Raw genomic sequence first — 24,015 nt, forward strand, 5'->3', positions numbered from 1 at the left:
TCTATCATCTATTTTCTATCATATCCACTTTAACTTAAGACATAAGTACAGATTAATTAATAACCCTTAGCAAATTAATTAAAATGGGAATTCTTTTCACGAAGTCACATATATCTAAAGTTGTAAGGACCAACATACATGTTGGTTTCAGTGTTAATCTTTTCCTTTAAAGATCAAGTATGATTACCATTTGGAAATTAATTTTAGGCAGCTATTTAATATCATAGCTTACTTAGCTAAGAAAGAAAAGAGCAAGAATTGAGAAGCCTCATTCAATATTGACTGCAACTGTGGCAATGCTAGAGTTCCTAACAAAAATCGTCTATGTAAAGTTTGGTTACACAAACTGGCTAACAAGCTGGCTAGGGACAGCTTAAATTTGCAGTATGTGTACACTAGTTTATCAGAACCTCAATTGAATAATGTATACTCTCTAACCCCACAAAAAATTACTGAGTATCTTAGCTTTGGGCTTTAACTATTTGGACTAGCAAGTTTTGTTTTGTTTTGTTTTGCTTTTTTAGTAGCTATTCCCAAAATGTAAATCAGTTAGTTAGATAATATATGATGAATATATTTAATAATTGATACACTCAACAAGAATGAAAGTATTCATGGATATGAAAAAATACCTCCCCTTTTCAAAAAGGTAATTTATGTATTAAGAAAAAAACTTCAGTGCTCACTTTGGCAGCAAATATACTAAAATTGGAATGATATAGAGAAGATGTACATGGTCCCTGTGCAAGGATGACATGCAAATTTGCAAAGCGTTCTATATTTTTTTATCTATGCAGCAAACCACCATGGCACACGTTTACCTATGTAATAAACCTGCACATCCTGTACATGTACCCCGGAACTTAAAAGATGAAAAAAAAAAACTTTACACAACAGATGGGCTTTAAGAGATAAAATGGAAATGTGGAAAGCTTCCAGTTTGTTAGGTAGCTAGCAGCACCTAATAAGCGTCTCCTAGTTTCTTTTTATTATTATTTTATTTTTATTACACTTTAAGTTTCGGGGTACATGTGCACAATGTGCAGGTTAGTTACATATGTATACATGTGCCATGCTGGTGTGCTGCACCCATCAACTCGTTATTTAGCATTAGGTATATCTCCTAATGCTATCCCTCCCCCCTCCCCCTACCCCACAACAGTCCCCAGAGTGTGATGTTCCCCTTCCTGTGTTCGTGTGTTCTCATTGTTCAATTCCCACCTATGAGTAAGAATATGCGGTGTTTGGTTTTTTGTTCTTGTGATAGTTTACTGAGAATGATGATTTCCAATTTCATCCATGTCCCTACAAAGGACATGAACTCATCATTTTTTATGGCTGCATAGTATTCCATGGTGTATATGTGCCACATTTTCTTAATCCAGTCTATCATTGTTGGACATTTGGGTTGGTTCCAAGTCTTTGCTATTGTGAATAGAGCCACAATAAACGTATGTGTGCATGTGTCTTTATAGCAGCATGATTTATAGTCCTTTGGGTATACACCTAGTAATGGGATGGCTGGGTCAAATGGTATTTCTAGTTCTAGATCCCTGAGGAATAGCCACACTGACTTCCACAAGGGCTGAACTAGTTTACAGTCCCACCAACAGTGTAAAAGCGTTCCTATTTCTCCACATCTTCTCCGGCACCTGTTGTTTCCTGACTTTTTAATGATTGCCATTCTAACTGGTGTGAGATGGTATCTCATTGTGGTTTTGATTTGCATTTGTCTGATGGCCGGTGATGGTGAGCATTTTTTCATGTGTTTTTTGGCTGCATAAATGTCTTCTTTTGAGAAGTGTCTGTTCATGTCCTTCACCCACTTTTTGATGGGGTTGTTTGTTTTTTTCTTGTAAATTTGTTGGAGTTCATTGTAGATTCTGGATATTAGCCCTTTGTCAGATGAGTAGGTTGTGAAAATTTTCTCCCATTTTGTAGGTTGCCTGTTCACTCTGATGGTAGTTTCTTTTGCTGTGCAGAAGCTCTTGGGTTTAATTAGATCCCATTTGTCAATTTTGGCTTTTGTTGCCATTGCTTTTGGTGTTTTAGACATGAAGTCCTTGCCCATACCTATGTCCTGAATGGTAATGCCTAGGTTTTCTTCTAGGGTTTTTATGGTTTTAGGTCTAACGTTTAAGTCTTTAACCCATCTTGAATTAATTTTTGTATAAGGTGTAAGGAAGGGATCCAGTTTCAGCTTTCTACATATGGCTAGCCAGTTTTCCCAGCACCATTTATTAAATAGGGAATCCTTTCCCCATTGCTTGTTTTCCTCAGGTTTGTCAAAGATCAGATAGTTGTAGATATGCGGCGTTATTTCTGAGGGCTCTGTTCTGTTCCATTGATCTATATCTCTGTTTTGGTACCAGTACCATGCTGTTTTGGTTACTGTAGCCTTGTAGTATAGTTTGAAGTCAGGTAGCACGATGCCTCCAGCTGTGTTCTTTTGGCTTAGGATTGACTTGGCAATGCGGGCTCTTTTTTGGTGCCATATGATTTTTAAAGTAGTTTTTTCCTAGTTTCTTATAAAAATAACTTTGACACCAGGTGCGGTGGCTGACACCTGTAATCCCAGCACCTTGGGAGGCTGAGGCAGGTGGATCACCTGAGGTCAGGAGTTTGAGACCAGCCTGGCCAACATGGTGAAACCCCATCTCTACTAAAAATACAAAAATTAGCCAGGCGTGGTGGTGTGCGCCTATAGTCCCAGCTACTCAGGAGGCTGAGGCAGGAGAATCGCTTGAACCCGGGAGGCGGAGATTGCAGTGAGCTGAGATCGTGCCACTGCACTCCAGCCTGGGTGACAGAGTGAGACTCCATCTCAAAAAAATAAAAAATAAAAAAAAAAAACTTTGAAGATAATTCTCATTGAAGGAAGACATCTTATGGAAATACACGATTGCTCAAAGATAAATGTGTAAAGACATTCACTGGAGCTTTGTTTGAAAAGGAAATCATTAGAAATTCCCTAAATGTTCATCAAAAAACAAATGTTTAAATAAACTATGAGATACCAATGCAATAGGTTAATTTGCAGCCTTTATAAATACTGAAATATGTATACATTGATATGAAAAGTACTCCCTGCATAAAAATAAGATTTTCAAAATGTTTGGACAGTATCTGTAGAATAATCCCCTTTAAAAATAACAATCATAAAACATGTATACATTATGATAAAGGCAAAGAAGTTCGAATAAATATTTGCAAAATATTTGATCATCTTTTGGGAGACATGATTACAGTGTATTTCACTTCACTTTTTGCTTATTCATTTATTTTGACATCTTTATGAGATATAATTTCCACACCATGAAATTCATCCATTTAAAGTGTACAAATTCAATGATTTTCAGTATATATTACAAAGTTGAGCAAGCATGTCTACACTCTAATTTTAGAACATTTTTGCTACCCCTAAAAGAAAAAGAAACCACATAGGCATTAGTAGTCACTCTCCACTCCCTCTCTAGCAACTATCTGGGCAGCCACTAACATACTTTCTGTCTCTATGGATTTGTCTATTCTGGATATTTCATATAAATGGTATTGCACAATATGTGAATTTTTGTGTCTGACTTTTTTTGCTTCACATAATGTTTTAAAGTTTCATCCATGTTGTAGCATGTGTCAGCATTTTATTCCTTTTTATGGCTGAATAATGTTCCATTGTATGGATATATATTTTGTTTATCCATTTGTTAGTTGATGGACATTCGGGTTGTTTCCACTTTTTGGCTATTAAAAATAATATTGCTATAAACACTGGGGTGTGTTTTTGTGTGGATGTATGTTTCATTTCTCTTGCGTAGATGCCTAGGAGTGGAATTGCTGGGTTATACACTAAGTCTATGTTTAACTTTTTGAGAAACTATTAAACTGTTTTCCATAGCAGCTGCACCATTTTGCATTGCCACCAGCAATGTATGAGGGTTCCAAATCTTCCATATTCTTGGCAATGCTTGTTGTTGTTTATCTTTTTTATTATAGCTACCCTTGTGGATATGAATTGGTATCTCATTCCACTTTTGATTTTTATTTCTCTGATGGCTAATGATATTTATCATCTTTTCATGTGTTTACTGGCCATTTGTATATCTTTGGAGAAATAGTTATTCAAATTCTTTGCCAATTTTTAATTAGGTTGTCTTTTTATATGAGCTCTTTATGTGGTCTGGAGACATATTCCCTATTAGATACATAATTTGCAGATATTTTCTCTTATTCTGTGGGTTCTTTTTACTTTCTTGATGATGTCCTTTGCAGTGCAACACTTTTTTATTTCGATTAAATGCAACTTAGCTTTCATTTTCTTTCACTGCATTTGGTGTCACAGCTAAAAAATCATTGCTTAATCCAAAGTCATGAATATTTATACCAATGTTTTCTTCAAAAAGTTTTATAGTTTTACTCATACATTTAGGTCCTTGATCCATTTTGAGTTGTTTGTGGCATGATGTGGGTCCAACTTCTTCCTTTTATGTGTGGATATCTAGTTATTCTAGCACCATTTGTTGGAAAGACTATTCTTTCCCCTTTAAATGGTCTTGAAACCCTTGTTGAAAAATCAGTTAATCACAAATCTAAAAGTTTACTTCTGGATTCTCAATTTTATCCCATTGATCTATATTTCCAGCCTCACATCAATACTACACTGTCTTGATTATTGTAGCTTTATAGTAAGTTTTGAAATCAGAAAATATGTGTCCTAGATTGTTTTGGCTATTTGGATTCCCTCATTTCCATATGAATTTTGGGATCAGCTTGTCAATTTTTGCAAAAGAAAGTCAGCTAAAATTTCTATAAAATTGTATTCAATCTGTAGATAACTTTGGCAAGTATTGCTATTTTGACAATATTGTCTTCCACTCCATGAACATGGGATACTTTTCCATTTAATAAGGTGTTCCTTAATTTTTTCCAACCATGTTTTATAGTTTTCAGAATAAAAGTTTTTCACTTTTTGTTAAATTTATCCCTAAATATTCAATTAATTTTGAGCAATTGTGTATTTCCATAAGATGTACATATATATTATACTGTTTTTATAATTTCATTTTCTGATTCGTTATTGCTAGGATATAGAAATATAATTGAGCTTTATAGATTAATGTGGTATCTTGCAATTCTGCTGGACTCAGGTATGAGATCAAATGGGTTCGGGGAGGTTCTTTACAATTATTTACGTACTAGATTATGTCATCTGAAATAGAAATAGCTTTTACTTTCTCCTTTTCAATCTAGATACATTTTATTTCTTTTTCTTGCCTAATTGTCCTGACTAGAATCTCCATTACAACATTGAATAGAAGTGGCAAAGGCGGACATTTTTGTGTTGTCATTGATTTTAGGGTTCTTGCTTTTTTATCCAATCTGACAATGTCTGCCTTCTAATTGAGGTATTTAAAAAAATCACATTTAATGAAATTTTTATGTGGTTGGGTTTAGACACATATATAAACATTTTCTATAAACATACATTTATATGTATATACACACACATATATTTTCATATGGTTGTGTTTAAACATGGGACAGCTGTGGGTTTTCTTTTTTATTTCTAATCTTTGCTCCCCTTTTTCTCTTTTTCTGCTTTCTTTGGAAGGAATTTTTTTTTCCATTTTGTATCTTTTTTCCTAATTAGCCAAAATAAGGATTATGTATTATTTAATTTAATGATTGGTTTCAAAGTTAAAAATACATATTTTTATTATTTCTGTCTGCCTTCAAGTGATATTACACCACTTCACATACAGTGTAAGAATCTCACAAGCCTATACTTTCATTACTTATTTCCCTGTCTTTATGCTCTTGTCATACATTTTAATTCTACAAATATTATGAGTCTATAATACATTGTTATTATTTTTGCTTTAAACAATCCAATTATCTATTAAACAGATTTAAATATTTAATAATAAGACATTTTTTTTTTCTCTTCTTATGTATTTTCCCTTTCTGGTGCACTTCTTTGTTTTGTTTAGATCAGGATTTCCATCTAATACTACTTTTCTTTTGCTTGAAGGACTTCCTTTAATATTCCTTATTGTGCAGGTCTGATAGTGATAAATTCTTTCAGTTTTTACAGGTATTTTTGAAAGATAGTTTTGCTGGGTAAAGAATTATAAGTTGCCTTTTTTTTTCTTTTAGTACATTAAACATAGTGCTCTACTGCCACTAGTTTTCGTTGTTTGTGGCAAGAAATCTGCTCTTACCCTTCTCTTTTTTCTTCATTACATAATGCGTCTTGTTTTTCTGATTACTTTTAAGATTTTTTTCTCTATATCACTAGTTTAAGGCAATTTGATTAGAATGTTCATTGGAGTAGTTTTCTTAAGATTTTCCTGCTTGGGGTTTATTTAGCTTCCTAGACCTGCAGTTTACAATTTTCACCAAATTTGGAAAAAAAATTAACCATTATTTCTTCAATTTTTTTTCTGCCCTTCCCTTCCCTTCAGAGTCTTTAATTAAATGTATGCTAGGCTGCTTGAAGTTGCCCCACTACTCACTGATACTCTGTTCAGTCTTTCATCTTTTTTCTTTGTATGTTTCATTTTGGATAGTTTCTACTATGATATCTTCAATTTCATTAATCTTTTCTTCAGCAATTTCTAATATGCATTAATCCCATACCATGTATTCTTTATCCAAGAAATTGTAGGTTTCATCCCTAGAGATTCAATTTTGGTCTTTTTTTTAAATGTCTTTCAAGTATCTATTTAACTTGTTTAATCTTTCATTCAGATTCTTGAACATACAGAATATAGTTGTAATAACTATTTTAATGCCCTAGTCTACTAATTTTATTATCTTTGTCAATCTTGGTTGATTGAGTTTTCTCCTTATTATATATCATATTTTCCTGCTTTTTTACATACCTGCTAATTTTTTATTGCATGCTACACATGGTGAATCTTAGCTTCTAGGATGTTATATATTGTTACTTTTTTTTTTTTTTTTTTTTTTTGAGATAGAGTTTTTCTCTTGTTGCCCAGGCTGGAGTGCAATGGCACGATCTCAGCTTACCGTAAGCTCAGCCTCCTGGGTTCAAGCGATTCTCCTGCCGCAGCTTCCCAAGTAGCTAGGATTATAGGCATGTGCCACCACGCCCAGCTAATTTTGTATTTTTAGTAGGGATGGGATTTCTCCATGTTGGTCAGGCTAGTCTCAAACTCCCATCCTCAGGTGATCTGCCTGCCTCAGCCTCCCAAAGTGCTGGGATTACAGGTGTGAGTCACAGCGCCCTGCCCTATTGTTGCATTTCTATAAATATTTTGGGCTCCAATCTTCGATGCAGTTAAATTACTTGGAAACAGTTTACTCCTTTCAAGTTGTGCTTTTAAGCTTTCCTAGATGAGACCAGAGAAGCATTTAATCTAGGGCTACTTTTGCACTTCTACCAAAGCAACACCCATCTTTATACTCTATCTTGTGTCCTGTGAATTATGAGACATTTCACTCTGGCTGGTGGGACAGTTGCTATTCCAGTGCCTTTTGTGAGCTCTGAGAGTTAGTCACTATAATACTATAATCCTTTCGTGTGATTTTTCCCCTGGCCTTGAGTGATTTCCTCATAGGCATGCATTGATCAGTACTCAGCTGAATACTGAGCTGAGGGAACATACCTTCTCAGATCTCTAGAGCTTGTGTATCTTCTCTCTCTCTCTCTCCTCTGCCCCCAAACCCTCTAGCTCTCTTCTCTCTAGTACTTTGCCCTGTAAACTGTACTCTCTTTGGCCTCCTTAGATTTCCAGCTCTGCTTCCCCAATGTAAGGAGACCACTAGGCTCTGCCTGAATTCCTTCTCTTTACAACAGAGCCTGGAAACTTTCTCTAAGTAGTAATCTGGAACAACTGTAGAGCTAACTTCACTTATCTCCCTTTTCTCAGGGATCAAGGTATTTTGTTGCCTGACTTTCAATATCTTAATAACCATTGTTTTATACATTTTGTCCAGATTTCAACTGTTTCAGGCAAGATGATAAATCAGGTACCGGTTACTTCATCTCAGCCAGAAGAAGAATTGACTATAAATTTTAAAATTTCTTCTCCCTGGAAATTATCTGTGTTCAAGTTTTCTATTACTGCATAACAAACCATTTCAAAAATTATCGGTTTAATATAACAATAGTATTTATTTTGCTCATGAACTGTAGCTTTGGTAAGACCCTGTGAGGACAGCTTGTCTTTGCTCCACCTGGCATTAGCTAGGTGGCTCAAAAACTGGGGATGGAATTCTCATTCATTCACATATCTGGTCATTGGTACTGCCTAATGCTAAAATCTCAGCTGGAACTGTGATTAGAATACCTTATGCCATCTTTTCATGTGGATACTTGACTTCTTAATAGCATAATGGCTGGGTTTCCAAGGGTAAATGGAGAAAAATGAGAGAGAGAGAGAGAGAGAGAAAACATCATGTTAAGAGCTACATCACTTTTTCTAACCTTGCCTAAAAAGATCACACAGCCCAGCATCATCACAATATATTCTTTAGAAGCAAGTTTCTAAGACTAGCCCATATTCAAGGATAGAGGAATTAGACTCTCCCCTTTGATGTGAGAAATGCCGAATAATTTGTGGACACATTTTTTAAAACCTCACATTTGTTCTCCACGATGCCTGTTTCTGCTTATTTTGATTTCTATAGATACTTTCCTGTTATCTGATGTTTCTGGGTTGAAGGTTCATATTTATTTAAAATAGGGGCACTAATACCCTCTAAGAGTGGGGGAGGTTTGTCTATTCTGAGCTTTATTGTGATCTGGTTGAGATATTTAAATGGCAAATTTTCAGCATCTCTTTAGATATTTCCTGTTGAACCAATCATATTCCCTTGGGAAAAATCCCCAACCTCTTCTTTGGAGGATGAAGACCAATATTCTGGGACCTGAATGTAGGAAGAGGGCTGGCTTAGAATCCAGGATGCAAATATTATCCAAATCTTCATTTTCTGTTCAGTACCTCCAACCTCAACTGAACCTGAAGTTCCCTTTGTTTCCCTTTTTTAAACAATATTCTTTTCCTAGAGTCAAAAAATGGCTGGTCCCTGGGTGGTTTATCAGACTGTGGGGAGCAATATGGGATCTGGATAGGCCTTAGGCTTTCAAACAATCCTCCTTACTCAATCTCTATTTTCAGTCCCACTTCCAGAAGAATCTAGCACTGCCCATTCCTTCACCTTACACAAATTCTTCTGTATAAATCAGATGAACTTCTGCTTTCCTCACTGCTGGCTTAGGATTCCCTTTTCCCATTTGCGTTCCCACTTCCAACATTTTATTTTCTGGTCTTCTTCTCCAATCTTCTCTTTCTTGTGAATCTTTTTAAAAAATACCTTTATTGCCATTTGATGGTATTTGGGGAAGGAGCAAATAAAAACATATGCTTAATTCACTATATTTTGTCAGAAGCCAAGCTCACTCCTTTAAGCTCTACTTTTAGGTTACTCAAAATACAAAGATTTTCCAGGTTCAACTATCTTCTTTTCAACACCTTAATTAGTGCTCCAGCATTCATGTAGCGAATCTCCTAAAATCTCCTTGATATCTGTGAAAGTTCCTGAGTGACTGCTATTTTCATGCCTTTCCTGGACTATTTGGTCTAGTTGGTTAAAAAGCTACTTCTAAGTAGATTATGTGCATTAAAATCTGCACCAAATCACTCTTCAATGTCTCTCTAGCTATTAATGGTTTGGGGATTCTCTTTAAAGTTTCATTTCAGGCTGGGCACGGTGGCTCATGCCTGTAATCCCAGCACTTTGGGAGGGCAAGGTGGGCAGATCACGAGGTCAGGAGATCGACACCATCCTGGCTAACATGTTGAAACCCCATCTCTACTGAAAATACAAAAAATTAGCCGGGTGTGGTGGTGCTCGCCTGTAGTAGCAGCTACTCGGGAGGCTGAGGCAGGAGAATGGTGTGAACCTGGGAGGCGGAGCTTGCAGTGACCCGAGATCGTGCCACCGCACTCCAGCCTGGGCAACAGAGTGAGATTCAGTCTCAAAAAAAAAAAAAGTTTCATTTCACATTTTTATTCCTATTCCTGTCTCTTTGTGGATCATGTTTTCCAGTATCATTGCTTTCTAAGAACAAACAGTGATGGCATTTACATACTTAGGACATAATTTATTTTGTCTTCAGATAAAGAAAGGTGAAATAAAATTCAAAATTCAATGGTGATTAAGACATTTCTCTAGAATAATACATTTTTCCCCTGAAGTCCTCAAGACAGTCAGTTGTAACTAACTAATAACCATCTACAAAAAACACAGAGTCCTAGAACAGTTAAGAACTGGTCAAATGTCATGCAATCAGACCATTTTAGAACTAGGTTTGTTTATTTTTGAACTTTCATATTGACTTAGATACACTTGGGACCATTTTTAAGGGAATAGCACTACTAAGCATGTATCTGGCTGAGCAGGGAAAATAAAATAATGAATTCTCATGTACCCATCACCCAAATTAAGCAATTTTCAATTCTTGGCCTGTCTTGCCTCATCCATGCACCATTTGTTTCTTCTATTTTGTTACTTTGAAGCAAATCTCTGACATAAAATCACTTCATAAGTGATAAACTTTCAAGGTGAAAAATCAATCAATAGTTTAGATTAAGTAGTATCAAGTACATATAACACATTTTAACTAGGAAAAATATGTTCCTAATTAGAAGTGAAAATTCAAATATTTTTTCAAATTTTTAACTTTTTCTTTCTCCTCAGGAATGCCTGTAACTCATAGGTTTCGTTGCTTTACACAATGCCATATTTCTCAAAGGCTTTATTCAGTTTTTTAAATTATTTTTTCTTTATTTGTTTTCTGGCTGGGTTAATTTGAAGGACTGGTCTTCGAGCTCTGAAATTCTTTCTTTTGCTTGATCTAGTCTATTATTAAAGCTTTCAACTGTATTTTGAAATTCCTTCAGTGAATTTTTCATTTCCAGAAGTTGTTTTTTTAAAAAAGATCTCTCTCTCTTCTTTCATATCCTGAATTATTTATCTGATTTCTTTGTGTTGTTTTTTTAACTTTCTCTTGGATTGAATTGAGCTTCCTTACAATCCATATTTTGAATTCTTTATCTGTCACTTCAGAATTTTTATTTTGGTTAGGATCAATTGCTAAAGACCTAGTGTGATCCTTTGGTGGTGGTGTCACAGCAGTCAGTTTTTTCATGATCTTGCTTGAGATGTAGACATCCAGATACAAGAAGTGCAGAGAACACCTGGGAGATACTTTACAAGAAGAACATCACCAAGGTACATAGTCATCAGACTATCTAAGGTCAAGTTGAAAGAAAAAATTTTAAAAGCACCTAGAGAGAAGTGTCAAACTACCTATAAAGAAAACCCCATCAGACTAACAGTGGACTTCTCATAAGAAACCTTATAAACAGAAGAAATTGGGGGCCTATTTTCAGCCTTCTTTAAGAAAAAAAAATGCCAGCCAAGAATGTTCTATCCTGCCTAAATAAGCTTCATAAGTGGAAGAAAAATAACGTCTTTCCAGGCAAGCAAACATTAAGGGAATTCATCACAACTAGACTGGTCCTACAAGAAATGCTCAAAGGCATTCTAAACATGGAAACAAAAGGGCAATATGCACCAACATAAAAGCAAACTTAAGTACAAAGCTCACAGATCCTATTAAGCAATTACACAATTGAGATTACAAAGCAACTAGCTATCAACATTATGACTGGAGGAAAACTTATCAATATTAACTTGAAAGTAAATGGCCTAAATGCTCCACTTAAAAGATATAGACTGGCAAAATGGATTTAAAAAACAAGACCCAACAATTAGTCGCCTACAAGAGTATCATCTAATAGGTAAAGATGCCCACAGACTCAAAGTAAAGGTGGTTTCAGTTTGTGATCACACAAACTGAAAACAAAAACAAGCAGGAGGTTTGACATAAGTATCAGATACTTATATCAGATAAAATAGACTTTAAATCAGCAACAGTGGAAAAAAACAAAGAAGCTCATTATATGATGATAAAGGGTTCAATTCAGCAAAACCATTTAACTACCCTAAATGTATATGCACCCAATATCGGAGCACCCAGATTCATAAAACAAATACTATTAGACCTAAGAAAATAGATAGATAGCAACACAATAATAGTAAGGGACTTCAACACCCCATCAACAGTATGACACAGATCATAAAGGCAGAAATTCGACAAAGAAACTCTGGGAGTTTCTTCCAGTAGGAGACAGCTTAAAAAGTAAAAATTTAGAAAAAAGAAACAGGGTATAAACTGGACTCTAGAGCGAATAGGCCTAATAGACATTTACTGAACACTCTACCCAACAAATGTAGAATATGCATTTTTTCTTATTCACACATGAAACATTCTCCAAATAAACCATGTGCTTGGCCATAAAGCAAGTGTCAATACATTCAAAAAAATTAAAATTATATCAAATATCTTCTCAGACCACAGTGAAATAAAATTAAAAATCAACACCAAGGGGAAATCTCAAAATTATGTAAATACATGGAAACTAAATAACTTGCTCCTGAACAATCTTTGAGTAAATAATAAAATTAAGAGAGAAATCAATAAATTTTTTGAACTGGATAAAAATAGGGACACAACATATCAAAACATTTGGGATACAACAAAAGTAGTGCTCAGAGGAAAGCTTATAGTGTTAAATGCCTACAAAAAGATAGAAAGATCACAAATTAACAACCTAATATTCCACTTCATAGAGCTAGAAAAACAAGAACAAACCAAACTCAAAGCTAGCAGAAAAAAATAAATAACAAAGATCAGAGCAGAATTAATGAGATTGAGACCAAATAGATATAAAAGATCAATGAAACAAAAATATTTTTCTTCGAAAGGATAAGCTAAATTGATAGATTGCTACCTAGGAGTCACCAAGAAAAAAAGAGAAATGATCCAAAAAACACAATCAGAAATGATAAAGGTGATACTAGAATATAATCACAGAAATAATAAAGATCATCAGAGAGTACTGTGAGCACCTCTGTGCACAAACTAGAAAACCTAGAAGAAATGGATAAATTCCTGGAAACATGCAACTCCCAAAATTGATCCAGGAATAAATAGAAATTGTGAACAAACCAATAATAAGTCATAAAATTAAATCAGTAATTTAAAATACACTCCCAAAAAAGTCCAAGACCAGACAAATTCACAGCTGAATTTTACCAGGTGTACAAACTAATATCAATCTTACAGAAACTATTTCAAAAAATGAAGGAGGAGGGATTCTTTCCCATCTCGTTCTATAAAACTGGTATCACCCTGACACCAAAATCAAGCAAGGACACACAAAAAAGAAAATTACAGGCCAATATTCCTGATGAACACACACAAAAATCCTCAACAAAATACTAGCAAACTACAACCCTTCATGCTAAAAACTCTCAATAAATTAGGTATTGATGGGACATATCTCAAAATAATAAGAGCTATCTATGACAAACCCACAGCCAATATCATACTGAATGGGAAAAAACTGGAAGCATTCCCTTTGAAAACTGGCACAAGACAGGGATGCCCTCTCTCACCACTCCTATTCAACATAGTGTTGGAAGTTCTGGCCAGGGCAATTAGGCAGGAGAAGGAAATAAAGGGTATTCAGTTAGGAAAAGAGGAAGTCAAATTGTCCCTGTTTGCAGATGACATGATTGTATATTTAGAAAACCCCATTGTCTCAGCCCAAAATCTCCTTAAGCTGATAAACAACTTCAGCAAAGTCTCAGGATACAAAATCAATGTGCAAAAATCACAAGCATTCCTATACACCAATAACAGATAGAGAGCCAAATCATGAGTGAACTCCCATTCACAATTGCTTCAGAGAAGAAAATACCTAGGAATCCAACTTACAAGGGACGTGAAGGACCTCTTCAAGGAGAACTACAAACCACTGCTCAACGAAATAAAAGAGGATACAAACAAATGGAAGAACATTCCATGCTCATGGGTAGGAAGAATCAATATCGTGAAAACGGCCATACTGCCCAAGGTAATTTATAGATTCAATGCCATCCCCATCAAGCTACCGATGATTTTCTTCACAGAATTGGAAAAAACTACTTTAAAGTTCATATGGAACTAAAAAAGAGCCTGCATCGCCAAGTCAATCCTAAGCCAAAAGAACAAAGCTGGAGGCATCACACTACCTGACTTCAAACTATACTACAAGGCTACAGTAACCAAAACAGCATGGTACTGGTACCAAAACAGAGATATAGATCAATGGAACAGAACAGAGCCCTCAGAAATAACGCCGCATATCTACAACTATCTGATCTTTGACAAACCTGAGGAAAACAAGCAATGGGGAAAGGATTCCCTATTTAATAAATGGTGCTGGGAAAACTGGCTAGCCATATGTAGAAAGCTGAAACTGGATCCCTTCCTTACACCTTATACAAAAATTAATTCAAGATGGGTTAAAGACTTAAACGTTAGACCTAAAACCATAAAAACCCTAGAAGAAAACCTAGGCATTACCATTCAGGACATAGGTATGGGCAAGGACTTATGTCTAAAACACCAAAAGCAATGGCAACAAAAGCCAAAATTGACAAATGGGATCTAATTAAACCCAAGAGCTTCTGCACAGCAAAAGAAACTACCATCAGAGTGAACAGGCAACCTACAAAATGGGAGAAAACTTTCACAACCTACTCATCTGACAAAGGGCTAATATCCAGAATCTACAATGAACTCAAACAAATTTACAAGAAAAAAACAAACAACCCCATCAAAAAGCGGGCAAAGGACATGAACAGACACTTCTCAAAAGAAGACATTTATGCAGCCAAAAAACACATGAAAAAATGCTCACCATCACCGGCCATCAGACAAATGCAAATCAAAACCACAATGAGATACCATCTCACACCAGTTAGAATGGCAATCATTAAAAACTCAGGAAACAACAGGTGCTGGAGAGGATGTGGAGAAATAGGAACACTTTTACACTGTTGGTGGGACTGTAAACTAGTTCAGCCCTTGTGGAAGTCAGTGTGGCGATTCCTCAGGGATCTAGAACTAGAAATACCATTTGACCCAGTCATCCCATTACTGGGTATATACCCAAAGGACTATACATCATGCTGCTATAAAGACACATGCACACGCATGTTTATTGCGGCTCTATTCACAATAGCAAAGACTTGGAACCAACCCAAATGTCCAACAATGATAGACTGGATTAAGAAAATGTGGCACATATACACCATGGAATACTATGCAGCCATAAAAAATGATGAGTTCATGTCCTTTGTAGGGACATAGATGAAATTGGAAATCATCATTCTCAGTAAACTATCACAAGAACAAAAAACCAAACACCGCATATTCTTACTCATAGGTGGGAATTGAACAATGAGAACACACGAACACAGGAAGGGGAACATCACACTCTGGGGACTGTTGTAGGGTAGAGGGAGGGGGGAGAGATAGCATTAGGAGATATACCTAATGCTAAATGACGAGTTAATGGGTGCAGCACACCAGCATGGCACATGTATACATATGTATCTAACCTGCACATTGTGCATATGTACCCTAAAACTTAAAGTATAATAATAATAAAATAAAAATAAAAATAAATAAATAAATAAATACTAGCAAACTGAATCCAACAGCATATCAAAAAGATAATATGATGTGCTGTGGATTTTATTCCCACATGATCAAGTGGGTTTTATTCCAGGGATGCAAGGATGGTTCAACATAAGGAAATCAATAAATGTGATTCACCACAAAAACAGAATTAAAAACAAAAACCAAATGATTATTTCAATAGATATAGAAAAGCATTTGATAATCCAACATCTTTTCATGACTAACAACTTCATCAAACTGGCATCGAAAGAATATAATTCAAAATAATAAGAGCCATATAAGGCAAACCTACAGCTAAGATCATACTGAATGGGGAAAGTTGAAAGCATTCCTTCTAAGAACCAGAAATAGACAAGGATGCCCACTCTCACCACTCCTAGTTAACATAGTACTGGAAATCCTAGCCAGAGCTATCAGGCAAGAGAAATAAATAAAATGCATCTAAATTGGAAAAGAGGAAGTTAAATTATCTCTGTTCACTCATGACATTATCTTACACCCAGAAAACCCTAAAGACTCTTCAAAAAGATTCCTAGGCTTGAGAAATGAGTTTGGTAAGGTTTCAGGATTCAAAATGAATATGCAAACATCTGTAACATTTCTATACATGAATAATGTTCAAGCTGAAAGACAAATTAAGAACTCAATCCCATTTACAATAGCCACACACACACACACACACACACACAAATACCTAGGAGTACATCTAACCAAGGAGGTGAAAGATCTCTACAAGAACTACAAAACACTGATGAGAGAAATGAGGATAACACAAACAAATAGAAAAATATCCCAAGCTCATGGATTGGAAGAATCAGTATCATTAAAATGACCATACTGCCCAAAGCAATGTACAGATTCAGTGCAATTTCTATCAAATTACTAACATCATTTTTTTGCAGAATTAGAAAAAAATCCTAAAATTTATATGAAACCAAAAAAGAGCCTGAACAACCAAAGTGATCCTAAGCAGAAAGAACAAAGTTGGGGGCATCACATTACCTGGCTTCAAACTATACTACAAAGCAACAGTACCCAAAACAGCATGGTACTGGTAAAATAACAGACACATAGACCAATGGGACAGAATGGAGAATCCAGAAATAAAGCCACATGTGTACATCCAACTGATCTTCAACAAAGTTGACCCTCAAAAAATGGGGAAAGGACACCCTGTTCAATAAATCATGTTGGGAAAATTGGGTAGCCATAGGCAGAAGAATGAAACTAGATCCCTATTTCCCACCATAATTAATTCAAGATTAATTAAAGACTTAAAACTATTTTTTTAAAAAAAACCTGAAACTATAAAAATCCTAAAAGAAAACCTAGAGAAAACTGTTCTGGTCATTGGCCTAGGCAAAGAATTAATGACTAAGACCTCAAAAGCAAATACAACAAAAACAAAAGTAGACAAATTAGATTTTTTTTTAACTCTTGTTTTAAGTTCAGGGGTACATGTGCAGGTTTGTTACCTAGGTAAACTAGTGTCATGGGGGTTTGTTGTACAGATTATTTTATCACCCCGGTATTAAGCCTAGTACTCATTACTTATTTTTTTTGATCCCCTCCTTCCTCCCACCCTCCACCCTCTAATAGGCCTCAGTGCATGTTGTTCCCCTTTATGTGTCCATGTCTTCTCATCATTTAGGTCCCACTTGTTAGTAAGAACATATAGTATTTGGTTTTATGTTCCTGCATTAGTTAGCTTAGGATAATGACCTCTAGCTCCATTCATGTTGCTGCAAAGGACAAGATCTTGTTCTTTTTTATGGCTGTGTAGTATTCCATGGTGTATATGTACCACATTTTCTTTATCCAATCTGTTATTGGTGAACATTTAGGCTGATTCTATGTCTTTGCTATTGTGAATAGTGCTGCAATGAACATACACACCATGTGTCTTTATAATAGTATGACTTAAATTCCTTTGGGTATATACCCAGTAATGGGATTGCCGGGTCAAATGGTATTTCTGTCTTTCGGTCTTTGAAGAATCACCACATTATCTTTCACAATGGTTGAACTAATTTCTACAGCCTCACCAGCATCTGTTATTTTTTTTTTTTGACTTTTTATTAATGGCCATTCTGACTGGTATGAGATGGTATCTCATTGTGGTTTTGATTTGCATTTTTCTAATGATCAGTGATGTTGAGCTCTTTTTCATATAATTGTTGGCCAAATGTATGTCGTCTTTTGAAAAGTATCTGTTCAAGTCCTTTGCCCACTTTTTAATGGGTTTCTTTTGTTTTTTCTTTTAAATTAAGTTCCTTCTTGATATGGTTTTTGGCTCTGTGTCCTCACGCAAATCTCATGTTGAATTGTAATCCCCAGTACTGGGGGAGGGACCTGGTAGGAGGTGATTGGATCATGGAGGCAGATTTCCTCCTTGCTGTTCTCATGATAGTGAGTGAGTTCTCAGGAGATCTGATTGTTTAAACGTATGTAGTACTTCCCCTTTCACCCTTTCTCCTGCCACCATGTGAAGATGTGCTTGCTTCCCCTTCACCCTTCCACCATGACTGTAAGTTTCCTGAGGCCTCCCCAGCTGTGCCTCCTGTACAGCTTGTGAAAGTGTGAGTCAATTAAACCCCTTTTCTTCATAAATTACCCAGTCTCAGGTAGGTCTTTATAGCAATGTGAGAATAGGCTAATACACTTGTAGATGCTGAATATTAGACCTTTGTCAGATGTATAGTTGGCAAAAATTTTCTCCCATTCTGTAGGTTGTTTGTTTACTCTATTGATAGTTTCTTCTGCTGTACAGGATCTCTTTAGTTTAATTAGATCCCATTTGTCAATTTTGCTTTTGTTGCAATTGCTTTTGGTGTCTTCGTCATGAAATCTTTGCCAGGGCCTATGTCCTGAATGGTACTGCCTAGGTTTTCTTCCAGGGTTTTTATAGCTTTGGGTTTTATATTTATGTGTTTAATCCATCTTGAGTTGATTTTTGTACATGGTATAAGGAAGAGGTCCAATTTCAGTCTTCTGCATATGACTAGCCAGTTATCCAAGCACCATTTATTGAATAGGCAATCCTTTCCCCATTGCTTGTTTTTGTCAGGTTTGTCAAAGATCAGATAGTTGTAGATGTGAGGACTTATTTCTGGGTTCTGTATTCTGTTCCATTGGTCTATGTGTTTGTTTTTGTACCAGTACCATGCTGTTTTGATTTCTGTAGCCCTGTAGTATAGTTTAGAGTCATGTAGTGTGATGCCTCCAGCTGACAAATAATATATATAATATATATAATATATTATATAATATATAATATAATATATAACATATAATATATTATATATAATATAATATATTATATATAATATGTATTAATATAATAGAATATATTATATTAATATATATATTATAATACATATTATATATTATATAATATATTATATATAATATATATAATATGATATATAATATATAATATATTATATATATATTATATTATAAACAGATTATATCTATAATATATATTATATATATTATATACATACCATGGAATACTATGCAGCATAAAAAAAGAATGAAATCATGTCTTTTGCAGCAACATGAAAGGAGCTGGAAGTAATTATTCTAAGTGAAACAATTCAGAAGCAGAAAATAAAATAGCACATGTTCTTACTTATAAGTGGGAACTAAACAATGAGTACATATGGACAAAAAGATAGAAATAATAGACAGTGGGGACTCCAAAATAGGAGAGGGTAGAAGGAGGTGAGGGTTGAAAAATTACCTATTGGGTACAATGTTCACTATTTGGGTGATGGGTATACTAGGAGCCCAAACCTTGCCATTATGCAATATATCCATGCAACAAACCAACACATGTACCCCCTGAATCCATAATTTAAAAAAAAATGAAAAACAAAAATGTAAAAAGTTTTAAAAAGATAGAAGTGAGTACTATCAAGCTGACCATAATGAAGATACTAGTTGATGTTTCAATGAAAATGTGTATTTACTGATCTGAGTCAAGACAGGTAAACCTCAGACACCTCAGCTCCAACCCCAACAAGTATCTGAACTCTGCTCTTGGCCTTCCTCCTGCCCTTTGGACTTGGACTTTGTTTTGCTTTCCCTGGTTCAACCTACTCTCGACAGATGTAGGTTGCCTCTGCACTTGCCTCAGCACTCTGGTTCTTCTTGTTCTATTTCAGGAAATGTTTATCTCTGTATCTCCAAGCCTAGCTCAATACGTAATACAAAGTAGGAATTCAGCTGATGCTTATTTAAGGAATGAGTTGCCATGAGAATGGCAAAGAAATCTCAATGAAGGGAGAGATACTGGACACCTGCTCCAGGGCTCACCTCACCAAAGCCGCAGTTTTCCTTTCAGCGTTCAGTGTCTACTTTTCTCTCCAGGAAAACACTGATCCAATTGCTTCTCATCTGCAAGATTATTCAAGTAATCTTAGATGTGCAAACAAGCCACGGTGGCCCTTGTGTCAGGCAGAACCAGGGCCCCCTGCAGTTGCCCATCATACTTCATTTCTTATGAGATGATCCCTGAGCAGCACTGGAGACCCCAGACAGAAGATGCCTTTTTGATGCTATCAAGATCTTTCTATTAGTGTGGAGGGAATAAAAGGGGCAGGGAAGAACACCCATCCCTGGGGTGTTTCTTTACAGAGCACCCATCGCTCCAAAAGCAGGGGTCACTTTGTGAAGGTAAGATCATATTTTTACAGTGCTATGTTCTGAATGAGAGGAAATCCACAAGCCAGACAGCCTCCTGTCACCAGACGGCCTGTATCAGCCTCACTATGTGGACTGGTGCAGTTAAGCCCTGAAAGATGGTGTGCGGGGGTGTCAGACACAGCCCAGGCAGGGGAGGGAGGAACTTCAGAGCAGGCAATCCCAGCTCCTGGGAAGGACTGGCCTTGTGACCTTAGCCAGTGTCTTCCAGCCTCCTCAGGACCCTCCTTGGTAAAGCAAAGATTAAACACTGACCCATCCACCCAGATCACGTGAGTGAAACAGCAGCCCCACTGGAAAGGTATTGGAGAATAAAACTCTTTATTTTTTTTTAGAAACATGAACATTTCCATTAATCTTCTCTGCCCTCAAATTGTGGTTTCTGGTTCCTTGATTCTTACAAATAAAAGAGAGAAACAGTTTTGGAGAACAACGTGTCTTGGCCCTAAGAATAATTTTCTTACTTGTGCAGTTGAGGACGGTTTATTATGGGTCTGTTTAGTGTCTCGGTCAAGGGAGGGAAGGAATAAAATGTTGATCCAAGAAGCCATCTTGCTCTGAGGAGTGATGAAGTACATTTTTGTGTGCTGAGGCACTCTTATGGGTTGAATTTCTTTACAGAATGAGCCCAAGTAGGCAAGTACAGTAATAGAATGGCTCACTGGGAGATTATTAGCAACACCAGAGGCTTTTCTGTCCTTGTGTCTCTGGGGAGAAGCACAAAGAGGGGGAACTAATCCACTCCAAGAAGAAGAAAGAGATGGCACCTTATCCCTAATTTGATGTATCACTCGTAGGGTGGGTGGGAAAGTTCTTTAGTTCTATTTGGCCTAGGCAGTGAATTACTCCTCATATTTCTATTTTCTAGTGGTCAGTGAGCTATGAGTCATGCAGTGACTCATAGCATCATCATCAATGTATATTTGGGGGTGCTCTCAGGGTTCTTGGGTTCGTGCTGATAAGGAAAGCCAGGCTTTGTTATGACTGAGTCTTTTTCCGTGCTATGTGTTTCGTGTGTTTTTTTAGCCGCCACAACCATCCTGATGGTGTCATACCACTCAGAATGACAGAAATGTCTTACTTTCTTGGAAACTAGATAAACAAGAATATCATGCATTTGGGAAATGTTTAAATGTACACCCACATGTCAGGCCCACTAAGTGTGTATTTGAAAAATCATTTTCATTTTTATCATGCTTTGACAAAAGGAAGTATATCAATGCTCTGTTTAGGAAAAATATACTGTACTCTGCTACTAAACAGCTACGTGGCCTTGGGCACGTCTCTTAACTTCCCAGGGCCTCAGTTTCCTCATTCACTGTCTACTTTCCTGATTCTACCGTAACACTTCATTAGGTTGCAAACTATGTCTAGAAGGTAGCAGCACACCCATCTCTCATTCAAAGGGCCTTCTCAGGCCACACCCTCCTCTACCAAGGCTGTGCTCACTGATGACTTCTCCATGAGCAGCTGACTGAACTTGGTTTGTAGGAAGTTCATACAATCTGCTGGCACCAGCAAGAAATGGAATGCTGGAAGCTTCCAGCTTCACTCAAGTACATTTAACCATTCAACAGACACTTATTGAACATGTACTATATGCCAAGCACTGAATGCCAAGGATCCAGCAATGTCAAAGCAGACAATGTCCTTCTCATGCAGCTTACCTTGTAGTGTGGGAAGTGGAAAATAAACAACATAAATAGGTAAATTATGCAGAAGGTGTTAACAACTATGGAAAAATAGAGCAGTTTGAGGGATAAGGATGCTGGTGTATTGGCAGAGAAAGAGGGTTAAGGCTTGGCTTCACTGTAAAGGTGGTGTTTGACTAAGACTTGCAGGTGAGAGTGAACCATAAGGATATCTTAGGAGGACTGGCCCAGGTAGAAGAAAGAACCACTGCAGAGACTCTGGGGAGACATATGGCTGGCATGCTGGAGGAGCATCAAAGTGGCCAATGTGGCTGGAGCAGAGTGAATTCAGCGCAGAGCAGGGGATGAGGCAGGGGGTACAAGGGGTCAAAGCGTGTAAAGCCTCATAGAGGCTTTACAAGGCTTGACTTTCACTTTGAAAGAAATGAGAAGCCATTGCAGGATTTTGAACAAAGGAATAGCCAGATCAGGTCGGGTGCGATGGCTCACGCCTGTAATCCCAGCACTTTGGGAGGCCGAGGCAGGTGGATCATGAGGTCAGGAGATCAAGACCATCCTGGCTAACACGGTGAAACCCCGTCTCTACTAAAAATACAAAAACTTAGCCAGGCGCGGTGGCGGGCGCCTGTAGTCCCAGCTACTCGGGAGGCTGAGGCAGGAGAATGGCATGAACCCGGGAAGTGGACGTTGCAGTGAGCCAAGATAGTGCCACTGCAGTCCGGCCTGGGCGAAAGAGCGAGACTCTGTCTCAAAAAAAAAAAAAAAAAAAAAAAGGAATAGCCAGATCTGACTTACATTTTATAATAAAGCTCAATCTGTTTATTAATGGAAGAATAAAATGAAGGGAAGTGGCAAATCTGAGTCACTAAAACCATTTAGGAAGCTGTTGGGATAAATTATGCTTGCATGGACCAGAATAGTAGCAGGAAGATGCGAGAGGTGGTTGGATTCTAAATATAATTTGAAGGTAGACCCTTTAAAATTTCCAGGTGGATCGGAGGTGAGATGTGAGAAAAAGAGAATTGTGGACAGCTTCAAGGTCAAGAACCTCTTTGGTAGTGGATGCTCTTTGGGGTTTTAATATGAGACATAAAGATCCATATGCTCTATGATCACTCCCAAGGGTCCATCCCACAACCCCTTTCCCTATTTGCTCCTTATTTTCTATTCTTATTCCTTCCAGGCCTCTGACCAATAAACCAAGCCATTCACACCACTGCTCAGGGGCCTTGTAGATCTGTACTATGGGCCACTGCCCCCTGCTGGGTTACACTCCTGAAGTCACTCTGAACCCACCCACAGTTTGCTGTGGAGGCCGTAGTTAAAAAGCAAATGGCCAACGGCAGCTGAGACAGGTGAAATTGGGAGATATGAAGGACTCAAAAGAGGTGTTTCAGACACAAGGTCATTTATTTCTGTTACTATGTTTTTTATTTCTAGCATTTCCCTTTTATGATTTCTTGAGTTCCCATCTCTGTTTATATTACCCATCTTGCATGTTCTTGCATGTTGTCTACCTTTTTTTCCATCAGAGCTCTCAGCACATTAATTATAGTTATTTTAAATTTTTGGTTGGTCTGATAATCTTAAAATCTCTGCCAAATCTAAGTCAGGTTCTGTTGCCTGCTTTGTCTTTTCAGACTATGTTTGTTTTTTCTTGCCCATTAGCGCACCTAAATTTTGTTGAAAGTTACACATGATATATTAGGTAATAGAACCTGAGGTAAGTCAGTCTTTGGTGTGAGGGTTTATGATTACCTGGTTAGGAGCTACACTTTACTTTTTGTTGTAGCTATAAGTGTCTGAGGCTTCAATTTCTTCTACTGTCCTTGTTTTTGTCTCTCCAGTTATCTTTGGGTTTCCCTAGAAATGTCTTTTTAAATAGAGTCTGAGCCTTGCAGACTTTTCAACTATTATCATCTGTTATGATTTAGGAGTTTAGTTGACACATCAATGAGATATGTAACTGGCGGGGGACATTCTATAATCCCATAATTAGGTCTCAATTTTTTAATGAGCCTGTGCTCTTGG

At 36.7% G+C, this 24,015-nt stretch overlaps 1 non-coding gene across 1 annotated transcript; it reads left to right on the forward strand.

The window, feature by feature from the left end:
• The first annotated feature begins 678 nt into the window (after positions 1-678).
• LOC112206346 (U6 spliceosomal RNA) lies at positions 679-785 on the forward strand. The gene has a single exon (XR_002940569.1). It is a non-coding gene; the product is annotated as a U6 spliceosomal RNA (small nuclear RNA).
• Positions 786-24,015: the final 23,230 nt, after the last annotated feature.

This window comes from Pan troglodytes, chromosome 17, assembly GCF_028858775.2.
Source record: "Pan troglodytes isolate AG18354 chromosome 17, NHGRI_mPanTro3-v2.0_pri, whole genome shotgun sequence".
NCBI lineage: Eukaryota > Metazoa > Chordata > Mammalia > Primates > Hominidae > Pan > Pan troglodytes.